General features: G+C 39.4%; 1 long non-coding RNA gene across 2 annotated transcripts; it reads right to left on the bottom strand.

The window, feature by feature from the left end:
- Window positions 1-1,435: 1,435 nt before the first annotated feature.
- On the bottom strand, window positions 1,436-21,111 carry LOC111175115 (uncharacterized). Of its 2 annotated transcripts, none has more exons than XR_016388713.1 (3): window positions 21,042-21,111; window positions 20,600-20,713; window positions 1,436-17,520 (listed from the first exon to the last, which is right to left on the bottom strand). It is a non-coding gene; the product is annotated as an uncharacterized LOC111175115 (long non-coding RNA). The 2 variants fall into 2 exon arrangements; XR_002644622.2 differs by lacking the exon at window positions 21,042-21,111 and adding an exon at window positions 20,820-21,023.
- Window positions 21,112-21,123: the final 12 nt, after the last annotated feature.

The following is a 21,123-nucleotide window of genomic DNA, read 5'->3' as shown; positions in this document are numbered from 1 at the left end:
ACTGCATTCACGGTGCACACATCTCCAAAGTCTGTACTTCTGTAGCACTTTTCACTGCTTCTTTTGCTTGTTTCTTTGTTTGGGATAAATATTAGAAATATACATTCATATTTGTGCTACATATAAAATGACTCTCCCATTTCTCCTTAAGCCACTTTTTCTATCCAAATTTAATCCTCAAATTTAATTAATTTAATCCTCATTTTTTTTTTCTAGCCAAATGGCTCATTGTGGATGGGCATGTTAAATTCCTTAAGTTAAAAGTCTCAAACTCAAATGTCTACAGGAACCAGGAAAGGAGTATAAATGGGTAAAGTAGATCCAAGCATAAGAAAAGGCAATTGGCCTTCTGTGTCTCTTATTTTCCCACTTTTAAAAAACCAATAAAAATGGATATTTTTCTACTATAAGAAAAATGGTACTTGATGATGCATGGTAACTGACATTTGACCTCAGGATTTGTAGGGGAACAAGAGAGTGATCTGGGGACTTCCCTGCTGGTGCAGTGGTTAAGAATCTGCTTGCCAATGCAGGGGACACAGTTTGATCCCTGGTCCGGGAAGATCCCACCTGCCCCGGAGAAACTAAGCCCGTGGGCAACAACTACTGAGCTCGCGTACCACAACTACTGAAGCCTGCATGCCTAGAGCCCGTGCTCTGCAACAAGAAAAGCCACTGCAATGAGAAGCCCACGCATCACAACAAAGGGTAGCTCCCGCTCGCCACAACTAGAGAAAGCCCGCACACACAACGAAGATCCAACGCAGCCATAAATAAATATATAAATAAATAACTTTTTTAAAAAAGAGAGAGTGATCTGAATTGTGGCAAATAGGAAAGTTAATGCTTGAATAACTAGAGATGCTCTGAGAATTATGGAAGATCCTTTGAAAGACTCAAATGTTGCCTTGATTATTCCTTAAGTCTACCATATAGAAGCAATCAGAGATGCTGTCAAGCACTTAAAGGTCCAGCAGAGAAGCAGCTAGGTAACAGGAGGTGGGAGAACTGAGGACAAATTTCCAGGGAAAGATATGACATTGTGATGTCGACTCACAAGGTTAACTATGGGCAAAATAATGACACAGACTATACTTTCTAACCTTCCCAACTCTCCATGTCTAGTTTGGGGCTTCTCTCTTTTCATAAAACGTTCACTACCCTGAGGTAAGGCTGCTCCAGCTATGCTCAAGCCTTCTCAGGCAAGTCCAGCCCCTTCCATCTCCCATTCTTTGTGGCCATTTCCCATTCTTCCAAGTTCTCTCAGCTGAAATTCTATTGGAATAACATTACCTCTTTCATTGGATGCATTTTAAGTAGGACTCTATGTCTATGATGTTGAGCACTTTTTCCTATGCTTCTTGACAATTAAGTATTCTCTTTTGTGAATTTTCTGTCCAAATCCTTTGCCTAATTTCTATTAGGTTACATACAGGGGATTAAACAAATAAGTAAATATATTAGGGCTAACGAAAACTAAGTTTCTTACAGTTTGAGAAGGGAGTTACAATCACAGAAAGGAAGAAAATGAAAATGAATCCTGTGTTGTTGATTGGAAATAGAAAGATTGAAGTGAGGTCATGGTTTTCGGTATACATAGATGGATACGTAGACATCTGTGTAGGCAGGGAAAAGTATGAGACAAGCCTGGAATATATTATTATGACAGAAAGAAAGCAAATACTCAGTGATGGAATTGTATTAAGATGTCACAGAAGCCGGTTTGGATAGCCTCCGTCTGGTCAAGTCTGAGACAATTTGAGCATAAAAATAAATAACAATAGCAATAGATTATGACTCATTGAATAAGATAAGAAACTATGAGTCCTAAACAAACAAGCAAGTTTTAAACTTGTTTGAGGGAATTCTCTGATGGTGCAGTGGTTAAGAATCCGCCTGCCAATGTGGGGGACATGGGTTCGAGCCCTGGTCCGGGAAGATACTACGTGCCACGGAGCAACTAAGCCCACGCGCCACCACTACTGAGCCCGCGTGCTACAACTACTGAACCCCACGCGCCTAGAGCCCGTGCTCCGCAACAACAGAAGCCACTGCAACGAGAAGCCCGTACACCTCAACGAAGAGTAGCACCGGCTCGCCGCAAATAGAGAAAGCCTGCACGCAGCAACGAAGACCCAACGCAGCCAAAAATAAATAAATAAATAAACTTGTTTGATGAGAAATGGGATATTTACATAGTTTCAAATTACTTTCCATGAAACACTTATTAATGGAAAGGAGAAAGGCATAATATTACAGCGAAGAATTCTGGCAGGCACCACCTTAATCAAACGATAAAAGTTAATATCACCAGTAATTGGACAAATTAAAATTCTGTACCACCTGATAAGATGCAATTACAACACAGCGTCAACTACAGTGATGTTCCTACCGATAAGGCATCCTGAATCTCGTTATGAGGAAAATCAGAGAAAGTGAAATCGAGGGGCATTCTATAAAATGACTGGCCGATGATCTTCAAAAGTGTCAAAGGCATAAATGGTTAAGAAGGGTTGAGAAGCTGTCCCAGGCTGAAGGAGAATAAGAGATGTGACACATAAAGACAATCACGTGATTCCGAACTATGTCTTTGGTGAAATTCATGGGATCTGAGGACTTCTTTATAAGACCATCAAATAATTTATTGCAATTCAGCTTGTGCCCGAAGGGCGAAGAGAGGGTTGGGAAGAGAGTAAACAATTGGGGTGCCAGTGGCATCCGGGACAGTTCATGACGGTCTGCCCAAAGCGTCCGTGGGAGGGTCTGCGGTCACCTGGGTCCACTGCTCCCGAGCTGGCGGGCCTCCTGCGGGGCTTCCTTCCTTCCTTCCCTCCTCCCTCCTGTGTCTGTGCCTCCTCCCCGCATCCGGCGGCTCCCGGCGCCTGGGCTGGACAGGTAGAAGGTTGGGAAGTGGGCGGGTGGAACAAGCGACGAGCAGGGACTTCACAGTGGACGCAGCGGCCAGGACAGCAGGTACTGGCCGTCCATGCAGCCCGGGCGCCCTGGTGGGGAGGGCTCAGCTGCGCACCAGCCTGTAGAGGGCGCCCTCCACGCCACCGCTGGGTCCCAGGGGTCCCCGGGGGTCCCGAAGGCTCGAGGACCTGGAGCCAGAGGGGCTGCCCTGGCACATCGCGGCCAGGGCCTCGACATAGGATGTAGGGGCTGCTGTAGCTGCGGTGCGCCCAGCCAGGTCACAGTTGTTCGCCGCCAGCACCCTGGGCCAGTCTCCCAAATTCTCACCTGAGAACTCTCACCTCTACTGATGGGTGTCCTTAGAGGACTCGGTGGTGCTGATGGTGAAGACACAGAGCTAGGAAATCTACACAGCCAGTAAATTTTCAAAGTTATTTTCTTGATTTTGATGTCTTTATTGTGGTTATGTTTGTGGGAAATAGACATAAAGTATTTGATGTGATGGGGGTCAGGTTGGGATTTGATTTTACCTTATTACAAGCTGATCAATTAGCCTGTTACCATTTCAGGGATGCTGGCAGAAGATGTAAGAGGCCTGGGTCAGAGACAAAGTATTTTATTACTCACAGCACAGGAAGCGGTGTGAACACCATCATTTGCATCCGTCCCCGTTCCCTCAAAGTCCCATGGGGGCAACGCAGAGGACCCACATGGCACCTGCACATACAGTGGGTTGCAATACAGGGAGAAACACTGACCTTGGGGAACCTGCTGTTTTATAGCAAACAGCAAGCCTAACCTTTGCCCAGAACATTGCCTCATCCCTCAACATTGCTCCTTGCAGACAGAACCCTGATACGTACCCAAGGAGTAGTGTGTGCCACAGGAATTTTTGTGGCAGTATTCCTATTATTCCTACTATTGCAAGGTTGTGAACAACTGAAGTGTCCATCAATAGTACATAAGTAAATTATGGTGTATTCAGAACTGAAGGAAAAGCAATGAACTAGTGTTCCATAAAAGAATATGGATGAGTCTTACAAATCTAAGGTTAAATGATTGCATTCAGACACAGAAAATATACAGCGTTCTGTTTCATTTGCATAAAGTTGAAAAATGGACAAAACTATGGGACACAGAGGTCAAAAGAGATGGGGTCCTGGAAGTAGTGTTTAGAAGGGGCTTGAGGGAGGTTTCTGAGATGCTAGCAGTTTTTTCTTTATCTGTGCGGTGGTGTCACGCTTGGGTTCGCTTTGTGATAATTCATTGAGCAGAACACTCATGATATGTGCAGTTTCCTATGTTTTTACTTCAACTAAAGATTTAAATGTGAAAAGAATGCTAGCGCATGCTTATATAAGTGAAATAATATAAAGATGTGTAAAAGAAATGCTAATAACTTTCCCAGCTTCCTAGTCTCCTGGGGTATCCATTTTTAATAGACCAGCATGCCTCCTGTTATATTGTCTCCTAATTAAACAAGCAAATACACTCATGTATACACAAATATCTCTGCTTTCTCTTTTTTTGTTTTTATCCATTATGTAATACACTTTATAGACTTTAAACTCTAATCTTTTTATTTGACAATTTGTCATGGACTTTCTGTAAGTCAATAGCTATAGTTAGAACTTTTAGTCTATTTTTCTACCCACACTTCTGTAATTTTACACAAATAAGTACATATACTGTTGTCTGTTTTTAGTGAAGTCTTTTTTTTTCTATGCATACCCTTTCCCGCACATGATCTCTCTTACTTCTTGAAAAATCTGGTATTTTTCCCCCTACTTATATTACCATTTATAAATGAATAATTTGTGTATTTAATCATTCATGTATACAAAATGAAAATTTATATACAAATGTATAAAATGTGTTCATATTAATAATCTCAAACTTATTAATTTTGTTTAATATTTCTACTCTATCTTGCTCCCAAAATACATTTAATGTAGTACTTTCACATATGTAATAATCAAAGCTCCATATGGTGTATGGCCCTTCAAAATACACAAACATACATAGTTATTATAAACACAGCATTTTAAAGGTAAAAAAAGTGTGACTACTTTTACTTTTCATCACAATTCGATTACTTGGGCAAATAGTACCTTCTTTGAATTAAACATAAGCCTTTACCAGGGTGTATTGTTTACACCAACTGGAAGCAAATGGAAATATTAGGCTCAGCAACATGCACTAATTTTTCTGTCCAGTATCTGCATTTTAATCTCCTATCTCTGGTGGGGAAAAAAAAAATCTCATTATTAAATCATTAATGTCATTGCCTATAAGTTAACTAGATGTTCTTTTGTTATACTTAATTTAAATTATCCCTTATCTCTTGCAGGATACCATAATTTCAACAAATAATTAAATTTGCTTTCTATTTTTTAAGTAAGTCACCCTGTAAATTGACATCTATTGCTTCAGAAAACAAGGTTAATTAACATGTGGAATTAAAACAAATGCAGTGGCACGTTATGGCATTTTCATTGTTGTCTTTAAAAAAAAGAGCTTACAAAAATTTTATGCTGCTTTATAAAGTTACATGGGAATGAGGAACATCGGTGACTTTAAAAGAAATTTTCAATTTAAAAATCCATCATTGTAAATTTGTGTCAAGCATGGCAAAGTATGTAGACATATACTTCACCAGTAATTTTTATTTTGATGTCAATTTCCTATCAGAGGCAGGTGATTTATAAGCTTTTTAGTGTTAGTAACAAAATTAATAACAGTGCCTATCCTTTACCTTAAAAAATAGAAAATAAGCTTTAGAAATAGGACTTCAAGGGATAGCCTGGAATTGTGCAAGAGAGGATTTCTCCTTTTTTTTTATTAAAAAAACTTTTAAAATAAATTTATTTATTTAATTTATTTATTTTTGGCTGTGTTGGGTCTTTGTTGCTGTGCGCGGGCTTTCTCTGGTTGCGGTGAGCGGGGGCTATTCTTCGTTGCGGTGCATGGGCTTCTCACTGCGGTGGCTTCTCTTGTTGCGGAGCACGGGCTCTAGCTGCGCGGGCTTCAGTAGTTGTGGCTTGCAGGCTCAGTAGTTGTGGCGTACGGGTTTAGTTGCTGCACGGCATGTGGGATCTTCCCGGACCGCGCTCGATCCCGTGTCTCCTGCATTGGCAGGCGATTCTTAACCACTGCGCCACCAGGGAAGCCCCAGATTTCTCCTTTTATATCATCATTCATCTGGTATGCTTTCTGGTCTGAGGTCCCAAAGAGAGACTGGGTGTGGTTTCTGCTAATTAGGCTTTAGAATCATGTTTTGATTAAAGAACCTCCCCTAAAGAAAACTCTGTTTACTCTTAGATTATTAGAGCACACTGTTTTTGCTCCTTCAGACGTAAAGAATAGGGCTGGCTCAACAACACGCATCCATATTTTATCAGGCCTCTCACACCAATATGTTGGTTCATCGCAAAGGTTGCTGTTCACCTGTTGTCACACCTCCCCAAGCTTTTCTCTCTACTCTTCTCTCCTCTGGTACGAAGTGTCAGCTGGTTTTGGTGGCTCTGTTCCTTGGTCTCACGATTGAATTTCTTGTTCAGAATGAACCACTGCATCTCTGACACTAGGCAGCTCTTGAAACAGATAGGCCCCAAACTGCAAACCAAATAACCCCAGGGGTCAGCTATTAATTAGGAGACAATTGTTCATAATCATATGCCAATTGCTGGAGAGCAATTCCAATTTTACTAACCAGTCCCTGTTGGCAGCTTTGCTTTCAAACATCCTGTAATAGTCTCACCTGACTTAGGTCTTGCTGTTTCTGTGAGATTACTGCTTTAAGCTGACAAAAATTGCATTGCAGTAATATTTAAAATAAAAATCAATGATTACTCTAGCACAGTGACAGAATGCTGCTGCTGAGTGCCATTGAATTTCTCATTAGTATTAATTTGTAGTTTGTAGAGAAATGGTTTAACAACCATTGCGCTACACACATGTAATTCAAATATTGATGAACTGAGCCATAAGTCTGTAATCGTGAGAGAAATTGCTCATAACTGTCTGTGTTTGATTATTTTCCAATTTCTGACCAGCATAAATTTGTTTTAGGTTGCCAGGAATGACAGAAAATTTCCCAAATGAGATTTGTATCTAAAGGCGTGATAACCCTGATATCAATATTGTCATCATCAATCTGATTTATTGAGTATATTTTAAGGACCTGGGACTGAACTAAGACTGATTTTCCTTAGTATGGAAAGAGGATGCTGTTGATCCAAAATTAGTAGGATGCTTTTTTGAATTGTTTTTCTTGATCGTGGTAATTAACTTCCACTTAGCTATAAACACATATATCATGTTTGCAACATCAGATGAACATGTGCCCATCAAATAGTAATTAAAGATCCACCATCCTAACTGGATGTATTTGTAAATTCCAAACAGAAAACTCGCTTTTTGTAAGAGAAAAGTTTATTTGTTCATTAATAAATATTTATTGACGGTATGAGTCATTATACTAATTTTTGCTGTGAGGTATATGGGTAAATAACACATGTATTGTACCATAATCTAGGAAATTAATGAAGCATGTATGCAATAACCATAATACAAATTCCATTTTTTATACATTTATTTTATTACAACCTCCTTGGGTTTGTGAGAACCAGAGAGAAAGAATAACAAAATTATTGTAGAAATGAAGCTTCTCTTTGGGGCCTATCACATATGGATGTGCTTTTACTGAAAAACACAGAGCAGTAGAACACAAAAGTCAACACATATCAGAAGCTTCTGAAGGACTTGTTAAAACAGAGTTTGCTGGGCCTCACCTTCAGAATTTCCTATTCAGTGGGCCTATGGCGGGGCCTGAGAATCTATATTTCTAACAAATTTCCAGGTGATGATGAAGTTCTGCGTTGAGGAATCACTTTGAAAAACCACTGGATTACAGACTCCCAAAATTGTTTAGTAGTAAAAGAAAATATGCAAGGAGCATTTTCTTTCTTCCTTTCTTCCTTTTAAAACCTTTCCTTTCCTTTCTTCCCTCCCACCCTTCTTTCCTCGTTTCTTTCTTTCCTTTCTATTTTATTTATTTTATTTTTTATTTTATTTTATTTTTTTTTGCGGTACGTGGGCCTCTCACCACTGTGGCCTCTCCTGTTGCGGAGCACAGGCTCCGGACGCGCAGGCTCAGTGGCCATGGCTCACGGGCCCAGCCGCTCCGCGGCATGTGGGATCTTCCCAGACCGGGGCACGAACCCGTGTCCCATGCATCGGCAGGTGGACTCTCAACCACTGCACCACCAGGGAAGCCCCTTTCTTTCCTTTTTAATATAGATCTTCCTCTTCCTCAATCTTAAGAGACTCAGTGGGTCTGTGACGAGGATAAAAAGTCAACACTTTTTACGGACTTCCCTGGTGGCGCAGTGGTTAAGAATCCGCCAGCGAATGCAGGGGACGCAGGTTTGATCCCTGGTCCGGGAAGATGCCACATGCCGAGGCGCAACTAAGCCCGTGTGCACAACTACCGAGCCCGTGCGCCACAACTACTGAAGCCCGGGCGCCTAGAGCCCGTGCTCCGAAACAAGAGAAGCCACTGAAATGAGAAGCCCGTGCACTGCAACGAAGAGTAGCCCCCGCTAGCTACCGCAACTAGACAAAGCCCACACGCAGCAACAAAGACCCAAAACAGCCAAAAGAAAATAAATAATACAAATAAATTTATTTAAAAATAGTCAACACTTTTTAAAAGCTTCACTATAATTTGCTGAATTCCAGGTGAGTTAATTTTCCTTTCCACTGCACTGGGGAAAGTTAAATAGGGGAGAGGATTGAGTGAACATGGTAGGTAAGTACAGTATAAAGGGATTGGTTAAATAAAGTGGAGAATTTGCACTCTTCGATTTGATTCACATACAGACACTAAAACTTCCCTCCATATAAACACCCAGTGGGCATCCTCAGATATCCAAAGGTGGCAGAATTTAAAACATTCTAAAAGGTCAGTTCTGGACTTCCCTGGCGGTCTAGTGGTTAAGACTCTGCGCTTCCAGTGCAGGGGGCTCGGGATGGATCCCTGGTTGGGGAACTAAGATCCCACGTGCCACACAGTGTGGCCATAAAAAAGAAAAAGTTTGATTGCTGACAGGCTGTGCAATTCCAGGCCTGGGGCGCATTAGGAGCCAAGGGTGGCGCTGCATAGGGGCAGTCATGAGGAATGACTGGATTACTGTGACCTTTCCTCCGCTTGCTCCACACATGGATGTTTCCCTATTTTTAAGCTACTTCAAGGTCCCATGTCATTTTTCACTCGCACTATCCTTAATCCAGTAACACATCTTTCTGTTTCCCAAACTGGAAGATAAGAACACCACAAATAGGTACGGGGTACCTTCCAGGAGCATCAGTTTCAATGAAAAAGGGCACTGCCACGTTATCTCCCAGAAGAGACTCTAATGCTATTTCAAGCACCATGGAAGTGTGATTGTGAATGCATGTGTGTGCATGTGTGTGTGTGTGCTTTATACTTTTGTGCTGGGAGGAGAGTAACAGTTCTTCTGGTCATCAACAATACTCGCAACTATTTCTCCTGATTGCTGAATGGTCAAAACTGGGTATGGAAGATAGAAAAACTAGCCCTGCAACAAATTATGTAACTTTCATTACCTAAATTGCCTTCATTATCTGTGCCTATGGAACATGGCTGGATGATATCAGACTGAATTAACAGACTGAATAATTCTTGTTAGCAGCAGGACAGCCAGTCCTCCAGCATAAGCTGGGACATAATCAATTACTGAGCTAGTTAACTTGTAAAGTATAAGCAAACCTATCAAAACCTGAAATCACATCCTGTTCTTAAAATGGTATCTTATACATGTGTTAGTCAATAAATAAGACCAGAAATGGTTAATACAATTGAGATATGGCAGATGACTTTAAAATATAACAGCATCTTCCTTGGGAGTGGCCTTTAGAGATTTGGTGTTTTCTTTCTGCTCCAAATCATAGACGCATGCCTTTGAAAGGAACTTCAATTTGATGTCACACCAAGTGGAGAAGTCTCTTCTGCACCTCTCAAGGGATTGTTGGCTGGCGTCTACTGAGGGTAAATGTGTGACCATTCCCTTGTTGGTTATTTTGAAATGATAGAGGGTTCTTCCTTTCTAAAATTTTCACCAAAATGCTAATCCTTCTCCCATGATTCAGGTCTCTTTGATTCCAAATCCCATATTGTTTTACAGTATCACACTGCCTCCGAATGAATGCCTATTATGTGCCAAGACATTTGCAAGATAATTTAGGAATAGAAAAATTAATGAGACCCAGCACCTCTTCTTAAAGGTGTTTATAACCTGACCATAGAACAGATAATACATGCACATAATTCTTTCTAATTCAAGCGCCAAAGAGAACCTTTAACTTCTATGAACCTTTGTTCAGATGAGGTAAAAGGGATGATACCCAAATGGAAGGAGGTTTCATGAAGGAGAAAAATGGTAGGTGGGGATACAGAAGTAAAGTGGGGAGAGCATATAAGGCAGAAGAGTGGGCATGTGCACGGTGGGGATGAAAGGCACTGGGCATGTTTAGAAAAAGGGGATTAAACGCTCGCAGTGCAGCATAAGATAGGTATAGGGAAGCAACGAGAGTAAAATATAAGGATATATTTCTCAGATGGGTTGGGGTCAAATTACAGAGCAGCTGGAAGCCAGAGACAGCACCATGGACTTGATTCTCTACACTGGTGTGCTCCAACATGGGACATAACCCCAGGATGGATGTCAGAGTGGAGAGCGCAATGGGGTGCAAGATGATGTCAAAACTTTTATTTAGTTTTAATTTTTAATGTTAGAAATGAAAGAAATGATGCATTACTGAAATGCACTCTATGGATTGACTCTAGTTCCCTCACTCTCCATATTTCAAGGTCATAGATCTCATGTCATGTACAGTCGGGGAGGCATCCTGAGGGAAGGGTGGGTGCTCCATAATGCCAGGATTGGGAGGGAGTCATAGTTTTTTGCTAGTTTTCAGTGTGTTGCTCACTGCAACAGGCTACCTTGCAATGAGTTTGCAGACGTGAGGGTCCAGTTTGGTGGATTATAGATTATGTCATTTAATTTTAACTAAACATCCTCCAAAATGGCAAATAGTCTAAAAAGATGCCTTCAGAGAACCCACAGATTGAAGATAGTACTAATAATACAATCACAAATAAATTAAAATGGGGCAGCACTGACATTCCTTATCCTTCAAGTATAAGATGTTCATCACCGACATTACAAGACAAAACCAAGGATAATCTAATGAGAGGTGATAAGAAATAGTATTAGAAAAAGTGATATTTGAAATATAGGTATAGACCCCATGTTATTTATGATGAACTTTCTTATCAACGGTATAATAGTTTTGTGCCTTTGCGAAATCCTGAGTTTTTTTCCATGACAGCCCTTGAACGAGGTATTAAGACAAACTGAACTTGGAATGAGAGCAGCCACTTCAGTTGCTGTATCACAAAGCATTAACCAAAGTTTTAAAAAATAATGAAGCATATATATATATACGTACCATAAATATGAATAAATACATATAAAATCTTTTAATGTAAAATAATTAAGCAGACATATCTATAAATTGTATGCATATGTAAGTAAACATGTATATGAATAATAAAATTTAGATTTAAAAAGTTCTTTGAACCTTAATAAAATAAAAATTATTCAAAATATATTTTCTCTTTATCTCAACCTTTTATGTTTTTGTGCCTGTTAAATAATGCAACGTATGCCCGTTTATGTCTCTAGCACGTTATTACAGTCATAACTTAAATATATAGTTATAAATATGTATGTATCTGTACACTGCACACTCTCAACATGTTTTAGCTGAAGGGGGGTGATACTTTTGAAAAGTTTTGGGATCGCTGCTTTACATTTGGAATAGGGATGCATTGAAGGTTTTGATCCAGGAAGTGATATATCAATACATCAAGACATATCAAGAACTGTATTTAAGAAAAAAATCTGGTACCAATGTACTATGAGACTATTTCACGGACTATAAAAGACTATTTTATAATGAACTGTGAAACAGAAAGAAGGGAAGTGCTTAATAAATTGTTGAGAAAATTCTGGTCTTGAATAGGGAGGTACCGATGGGACTAGGAAGGGGGAGCTAGAGGCGTAGATAGGAGAGTTCTGTGAAGGATTTCAATACACGATTCATTACCAGGGAAAGTGAGGGGCATAGTGGAGATGAAGCAGAGATAACCCTGAGTTTCTCCTCTGGGTAAATGAATGAAGGGTGAGGACATTAATATTAACAGGAATGCTGTGTTTTCAGCTTGGTTTAGAATAGAATATATTTTCTACAATTTGGGTCATCGTTTATTCAAATACATCAGTCTATTCATTTATTCATATTAATTTTTCATTTATTCAACAAATACTTATCAAATTCCAACAACATTTCAGGAACTGCATGAAGTGCCAAGTATTCAAAGATGAATGAGATGGTTTCTAGACTCAGGGAGCTCACAGATTAGCGCGAATAATATCATAAAAATGTGTCGATAATGACATAGAGTGTGAAAGTGCAGTGAGAGAACCACCTGGAGGGTGATTCAAGAGCACATGGAAGGGACAGCTGGCCTGACTCGGTACATTTTTGGAACAGGAGGCTCCTGAGACTCTAAAAGAATGAGTAAGTGATAGTCAAGGGAGGAAGAAAGGAAATGCGTTCCAGGCAAAGGGATGGATGTGATGGCCAAAGCATAGCGCAGCGTAGGTGGGAAACTCAAGCAGAAAAAGAGTTCAACAGACATCAGGTTCCCTGTGACTGGTGGACTGCTTAATTCTGATAAGAGGCCATGGACTCATCTATTCTGAAAACAAAATCAGTAACAATCAATTAAAAGCCAAAAGCTGTCAGACCTGTGCAGAACAGTGACAGGTGGAGACCAAATCAAAAGAAGGGGAAATAGATGGTTTCTATGTGAAAGCTGCAGCACAGAAATTGGACAATGAAAACAGTACCTGTGGCTATTTAAATTGGAGACATTACTATCTGGTGATTACGTGTAGTATGTGTTAAATAAGAGAGGCCAGCTGGCAACCCTGTAGATTCGGACCACAAGAATGAACAAGTAGACACAATGAGGCTTGTTATTGGAGAATACATGCATATGTATAAGGAAAGAGGGAATGGCCAGAAGAAACTCCGGAAAGTGCATGGATGTTTACACCTTCGTATTAAACTATGTATTTACATGTATGCGTACACGTGAGTGCCAGATGAAACTTGAGGCTGAAAGGAGATAGGAAGTGTGGTAAAAAATATATATGCTTTATTTATCTGATAATGTGGGACTGTTGTATGAAACTTGGGCAGGAATGGATTATTGCATAGTTCCACTGAGAGTGTGTGAAATAGCTCAGATAAATGTGGCAACTGTGTGTTACTTTCTTGATTATATAATACCTCTTACACCCATCTTACTTCATCTAGTCCTCATTACTCAATAACCCAGGTAGTGTTATAGCATTTTGTACAGGAGGAGATTGAGAATTGGAGGCAAAATATGACTTGCCCGGGGGCATATAGTGGCAGAGTTGAGATTCAAACCAGGCTTTCTGACTCTGGAACCAGGGTACCAACCATTTTACCAGTGGTTTCAACATATCAGTAGCTTTCTGGAGAATTATCACTTGATAATTAAGGTTTTTGGGGTTTTAAAAAAATGTATAAAGATAGCTTTTGTGTGTAGAAACAAATTCTTACATCTGCATTCATTTTCACTAATAGTTCATACCTTACAATTTTGATTGTAAGTTGAAGATACAACTTAAATATTAAGTAAATCTACTTACAAACCTAGTGATTGTTAATTAATACTCAACTTGTTTCTAAATTTAAGATATTAAATTTCCCCAAGCATTTAAGTACAACTCATAAATTTAATTCATGTATTATTTTAAATATTTCATATTAAAGTCATGCAAGTTATGTTCTCCTAAATATTTAAGAATTTTTTTGTGATTGACTTAATTATCTAAAACTTTTCAACTTAAATATTTCATATATCTGGTTTTCTAAAGTACTTCAAACAGATAAGCAGGTGGAATTACAAACCTAACACACAAAATATTCTTAAGTACTTAAATGATACTTGAAAACCTAATAATAAAGATTTGATGATTCAGATTTATTTAAACTTATAAATGCTGTTAAAACTTATCAAATACTATTATACCTTTTAAAATTAAAATCGCACACAAAAAATTTTCAAGTTGAAATTACAAGTTTAGTATGTCAGATTTAAAAACAAGGCAACCTATATTTTTCAGATGATTATATACACTGCTCACATTTCCCATTTTCTTTTTCATTTATTTTCTGCAGTTGTGGTCACCTAGATTTGCCCTTAACATTCCAAACTGGTACAAAAATACTGATTCTAAGGATTTTATCATTATTTTCTCCATGCTTATTTTTACATATTCCTGGAGTTGCTAAGTCATTTTATCATCTCTTTACTCAAAAAATTTCAGGCTGTGGTTAGAGATTCTGGACAGAGACCTGGAACCTAGTGGCAATTTCCAGAATAATCTACCTGAGCTGCCTGTTAATATGCCAATCCTGTTCATCTAGAAATGGTTTCATCTGGCTACTTGTTAGCCATTTTATTTTTACTCTGACTTCTGACACAACTCTTACTATAACCCCTATCATAAATATAATTGTCTAATTTGCGTGCACGGCGTCTCATACTCACACCATCTCCCACCCCACTGAGTTGCAACTAATCTCGTTTGCTCAAAGCTAATTAAAATCTGCGTGACAGTCCCATCTACCCCCAGTGCTGGGGCTGTAACTAAACTCTTTATCTACTTGGATTTTGCACCTTTTAAATATAGATTATTTCCTAATCTGTCTCACAGACCACAAATTTATAGTTATTATGTTGACCAGAATTACCTCTCCAGTACTGTGTGCTGTTGGGTTTGAAACCAAGCAGGACCCTGTAGGGCCTTCCCAGGCACAGACATCCTCATGTCCCCTGCCTCTTGTTTGTAAAAAGCTTTAGCCTCCTAGGCCTTTCCAGAGTTCCAAAGAGCAAATTTAATCAGAGAAGTGAAAAAAATGCAGAAACAAAGGAAAACAGTCAAACAAGACAATATCATAGTAGTTCACTCATAAAACAAAATCAAGAACCTTTAATTCTTCCTCAATGGCTATAGATAAAATCCTGAGTCATAACCTTGAGTCGTTTGATAGATACTAAAACCCCAACCAGATGGAAGAAGTTAACTGCATGCTGACCACCAGCACGTAGAGCCCAAACTGGTTGGAACCAGAAGGTTGATGACGGAGATTCCTGAAACATCACCCTGTTACCTTACCATCAACCAATCAGAGAATTCTGCACAAGCCGATCATGCATCCTGGGACTCTCTCCCTCACAGTCTTTAAAAACCCTGCCCTGAAAGCCACTGGGGAGTTCTGGTCTTTTGAGCATGAGCTTCACGTTTCCCTTGCTTTGTCCCACGCTTGGCACTTTGCAATAAATGCTGCACTTTTCTTCACTACAACCTGGTGTTGGTAGATTGGCTTTGCTGTGCGTTGGCTGAGTGCACCCAAGTTTGGTTTGGTAACAGGTTGGAACCATAAAACATGGTGTCCTGACCAATGGATGGGCATGTGGTCAAAGTTTACTCGCTTTAGGACTTTGAATGTTGAGCAAAGGCAGAAAAAGAATTAGCAGCAGTGCCCTAAAAACCAACAAGTGGTTCCACTTACTGACATCCTGAGTTGCTGCTGGTTCCCAGCTGGACCTTCAGCCTTCAGTTCTTCGAGCTGCCTTCACATCCTTCCAGTAAATTACACTGTCTGTTACTTTGCAACCCCAAACTCCAACTGGTACAGGCAGCCAAGGGGAGGCTGCACAGATGAGAAAAAAAGGTGTACTTAGCAAAGAAAGCCGGCCCTTACCCAGGCTCCGGTCAGACCAGCCGCAGTTATTCATTCTGCAGATTTCATGTGCAGGTTTGAGATCATTTTATTGCTAAAGAGGTATGAAATCATTACATTCATGACTGCTAAGGTTTCAGTTATGAAACCTTAAAATTGGAGCATTTTAAGGACAAACTGAAGGATGAGAACTATGGCAGAAAATATGCCTGAATCAGAAAAAGAAAATGAAAAATTTGAAGCAGCTTTCAAAATTCATGAGGTTTCAGAGAAAAGAGAGAAATCAGGAACTCTTTCCATGTGAGAAGCCTCAATGCCTAAAAATCAAGGACTAGGCAGTAAAGCAGGTAACAGAAGATGCAAAGAAAAGGCGCAGGGAGTCGTGATTAAAAAGAGATAGGAAATGTGGGACCGATGCTTCAAAGTCCCTGAGAGAAATACACAGGAGAGACAGTACATGTTACTAGGACTTCCACGGAGAAATAACAATGAAAGGTAAAAATTTCATACTCGGTTCCTCAGCCTTTGTAGAAAACAGAGCATGGACATGTGCTTTAGGTTCAACTAAGCAGACACACAAATGTAGAAACAAAACCTGAGGACACAAAGAAATTGGCACTGCAGGGAATCAAGAGAAACTGACACAAAAAGCATAGATGGGGACAACTCCTCAGGAAGTGGTAGAATTTTAAACAACAGTCTCCAGAGACAGCACTGGCAGCTGTGCGGTGGAGGCATCCTAAAGTTCAAGGTCAGTGGGTGAAGTGACCTGTCGGTCCAGGCTTCAGCAGTAATGACATTGGGGTCCACGATGAGCTGTTCTCTGGAGTGATTTTGATGATGGCAATGTGTCCCCAGCTTCCTTTTGTTTCCCCATGTTCTCTTCCAAGTGTGGTCCTTCATCCTTGCTATTAATTTTGAGACTTACCCAAAATCCTCTTGTCAAATAAATTTCTATTTAAGTCAGCCCCAGTCAGTTCCTATTCATTGCAATGAAGAACTCTAATTCCATTTTTAGTTTTTTAAGGAAACTCCATACTCTTCTCCATAGTGGCTGCACCAGTTTACATCCCACCAACAGTGCAGGAAGGTTCCCTTTTCTCCACACCCTCTCCAGCATTTACTGTTTGTAGGCTTTTTGATGATGGCCATCCTGACCAGTGTGAGGTGATACCTCATTGTAGTTTTGATTTGCGTTTCTCTAATAATTAGGGATGTTGAGCATCTTTTCATGTGCCTGTTGGCCACCTGTCTCTGGAGATGTCTCTGGAGAAATGTCTATTTAGGTCTTCTGCCCATATTTTGGTTGTTTGTTTGTTTGTTTTGATATTTAGCTGTATGAGCTGCTTGTATATTTTGGATATTAAGCCCTTGTAGGTTGCATCATTTGCAAATATTTTCTCCCATTCCGTAGGTTGCCTTTTCATTTTGTTCATGGTTTCCTTTGCTGTGCAAGAGCTTATAAGTTCGAGTAAGCCCCATTTATTTATTTTTGCTTTTATTTCTTTTGTCTTGAGAGACTGATCTAAGAAAACGTTATGATTATGTCAGAGCATTTTTTGCCTATGTTCTCTTCTAGGAGTTTTATAGTTTCATGTCTTATATTTAAGTCTTTCAGTCATTTTGAGTTCATTTTTGTATGATACAGCAATCCCACTCCTGGGCATATATCTGGAAAAGACGAAAACTCTAATTTGAAAAGATGCACGCACCTCAATGTTCATAGCAGCACTATTTACAATAGCCAAGACATGGAAGCAACCTAAGTGTCCATCAACAGATGAATGGATAAAGATTTATACAATGGAATATAACTCAGCCATAAAAAGGAATGAAATAATGTCATTTGCAGCAACATGGATGGACCTAGAGATTATCATACTAAGTGAAGTAAGTCAGACAGAGAAAGACAAATATCATATAATGTCACTTATATGTGGAATCTAAAAAAAGATACAAATGAATTTATTTATAAACCAGAAATAGACCCACAGACATAGAAAACAAACTTACGGTTATCAAAGGGGAAGAAGGGGAGGAATAAATGAGGAGCTTGGGATTAACAGATACTACTATATGCAAAATAGATAAACAACAAGGTCCTACTGTATAGCACAGGGAACTATATTCAATACCTTGAAATAACCTATAATAGAAAAGAATCTGAAAAATAATTTATATATATACATATATATAACTGAATCACTTTTCTGTACAGCAGAAACTAACACAACATTGTAAATCAACTACACTTCAAAAGAAAAAAACTCTAACTTATAAAGCTGTAAAACTTTATTTCGGGACTTCCCTGGTGGTGCAGTGGTTGGGAATCTGCCTGCCAATGCAGGGGACACAGGTTCAATCCCTGGTCCGGGAAGATCCCACATGCTGCGGAGCAGCTAAACACATGTGCCACAACTACTGAGCCTGTCCTCTAGAGCCCGTGAGCCATAACTACTGAGCCTGTGCTCTAGAGCCCATGCTCTGCAACAAGAGAAGCCACCACAATGAGAAGCCCACACACCACAACGAAGAGTAGCCCACACTAGCCACAACTAGAGAAAAGCCCGTGCGCAGCAATGAAGACCCAACACAGCCAAAATTAATAAAATTAAAAAAACACAAAAACTTCATTTCAATACTTTTCATTCAGTAAGCCTTTAATCAGCACATATATTGTGTACGATATTGTGCTGGAAACCAGGAGGGCAAAGTCCCCATCATCCAGGTACTTAGAGTCTAGTGGAGGAACACAAAACTTAAGTAAATTTAAAAATAATTGTACGACACAAGTTATTAGAGGTGTTGTATTATATTAAGTGCTATGGAATTTGCATGACATATCAATTAATTCTGCCCAAGGCCAGATGGGGAGCTATGTGAAGGTACAGAGAAGAAGTGATATTTGAGTGGAGCCAGAAGGACAAATAGGATTTCACCAGTTTCACAGGAGCACACATTCCTGGAAGAGTGAGTTGTATGAGCCAATGTATGGGGACTTAAAAGTTTGGGATGTGTTTGTGGCCCCAAAAATACAGGTGGCTTGAGTGTTGTTATCACAAACAAGTACCTAGAAATAAAACTACAGTGATACTCTGAGATCTGATTATGAAGGTATGTGTACACCATACTAAAAAGTTATTTTATTCAGTAACTGCCATTATGGTTTTTAAAGCAAAAAAGTGATAGGACCAAATCTGTTTTCGAGAAATAGTGCTGGTGTCAGTGCAAAGGTAGTAAGAACAGTGTCAAGGCAACACCGACACAGAATACATTTGAAAGTTTGGCTGCAAAAGTTTTTGCCTACATTCCAAGTGAGAGGTGTACACAACTCAAAATGAAAACTGAGGAAGCAGTAGTAGAATTTGAAAACTACTGCCAACTTAGCTGGTAACTAACGATGAGATGTGAGGTAGCCTTATGTCCTCGGAAAGACTTCTGTAGGCTTGGATTACTCATCATAAACAGAATACTAATGACATGATAAAATGGTAATGATCCCTATGCTGCAGGGTAGTTATGCAGATAACAATAGTGTATTAAAAGGATCCAGCATTGAGCCTGATTCTCAATAAATTTGGACACTAAATAATAGAAGCTATTGTTTTTAATACAGGGAAGAATGTAGAGGACTGAGCATTCTATTTTATTCTGTGATTCGCCAGACATGGCTTTAATAAATGCCACATTATACTTTGATGAAGTCACAGTGACCAAAATGATGTGACTTCCACTTATTTCAGAAGCCAAAGAGCAGGAAAGCTTTAATAACTAACCAAAGGGGAAGAGGGGGAAATTGAAGTGGCCCTCCTTTCAACGGCTACTTGGAAGGTAAGAATGTCCACGTTTTACACTTCAGCATGGTTCTTCTGTGGTTATATAAAAATGCTTTCCCACATGCCGCGGAGCAACTAAGCCTGTGCGCCGCAACTACTGAGCCTGCGCTCTAGAGCCTTCGAGCCACAACTACTGAGCCTGCGCTCTAGAGCCTTCGAGCCACAACTACTGAGCCCACGTGCCACAACTACTGAAGCCCACACACCTAGAGCCCATGCTCCGCAGCAAAGAGAAGCCACCACAATGAGAAGCCCACGCACCGCAACGAAGAGTAGCCCCCACTTGCCACAACTAGAGAAAGCCACGTGAAGAAACGAAGACCCAACGCAGCCAAAAACAAACAAATAAATAAATTTATTAAAAAAATGCTTTGTTATATATAAAAATGCTTTACTCTTTTACATGCATGTATTTGCTCTCCCATTAAATTAAAATATTTAGGTCAGAGCCTGTCTCTAATACTTTCAGTGTCTACTATATTAAGGAAGTTCAATATACATAAATATCTTTTACATTTTCAATAAAAGAAAACCTTTATCTTCAATAAAAATTGTTATATATAAATATTACATATACACATATATAAATATATACATATATAAAACCTAGGTCTCTAATGAGGCTTACCTGAATATTTATTTTAACTGTTGGAAAATACTGATTTGAACTGTTGAAAAGTATTGATTTCAAGCCCTTAACTTAGTATTTATAGTTAGCCTTATAAAAGAATGCTAGATGAACATTAAAAAATATACAAATTGCTTTAAATATATTTAAATTTTACAATAATTTCCCTGTCTTCATCCTACTAAATCATCCTAATTTTCAAATTATTTTGTTTCCTTTTTTTTTTACAATTGCAAATTCAGAGAAGTACAAATAAACACAGAAAAGTAGGCCATAATTACCTTACCTTAATAACCGCTGTTGACATACTAAGTAACCCACGGGGAAGATTAGAAAATTCAGTCCGTTTGGAAAGGTACAAAATGAAAATTGGAAGCCTCTCTTCCAAAGGAATGTCATCCTGAAAAAAAAAAAAAGCCTAAATTTACATGTACCTCTATTTCACACACACACCACACAAGTGATCACACTATACACACTGTAACTCGCCTTGCTTTTTCACATACTATATTTTGGAATTCTTTCCACATCTGCATTTAAATCTCCTTCATAGCAGGAAACAGTTACAAAGTATTCTAAAGTGAATTTAACTAGAGTTAGCTTTTACTGAACACAGTTGCCCAGGCACAGGCCTCAGTGTATTTTACTTAAGTCTAGCTCAGACTTTCACAGATTCAGGACCCCGAAGTGCCTTTAATCCCATAAACCGTAATTCCCAAACTCCAAACCTGATTTGAATTTCAGTCCACTTCGCAAAATCTCGCGTTACTCTCCTCTCACCCGGCGGGTCTTGCTCCGCCTCCCCCGACT

This window comes from Delphinapterus leucas, chromosome 18, assembly GCF_059928025.1.
Source record: "Delphinapterus leucas isolate spDelLeu-1000000601 "Yukka" chromosome 18, BTC_Dleu_Yukka2, whole genome shotgun sequence".
Taxonomy (NCBI): domain Eukaryota; kingdom Metazoa; phylum Chordata; class Mammalia; order Artiodactyla; family Monodontidae; genus Delphinapterus; species Delphinapterus leucas.
This window is presented reverse-complemented; position numbering and strand designations above follow the sequence as displayed.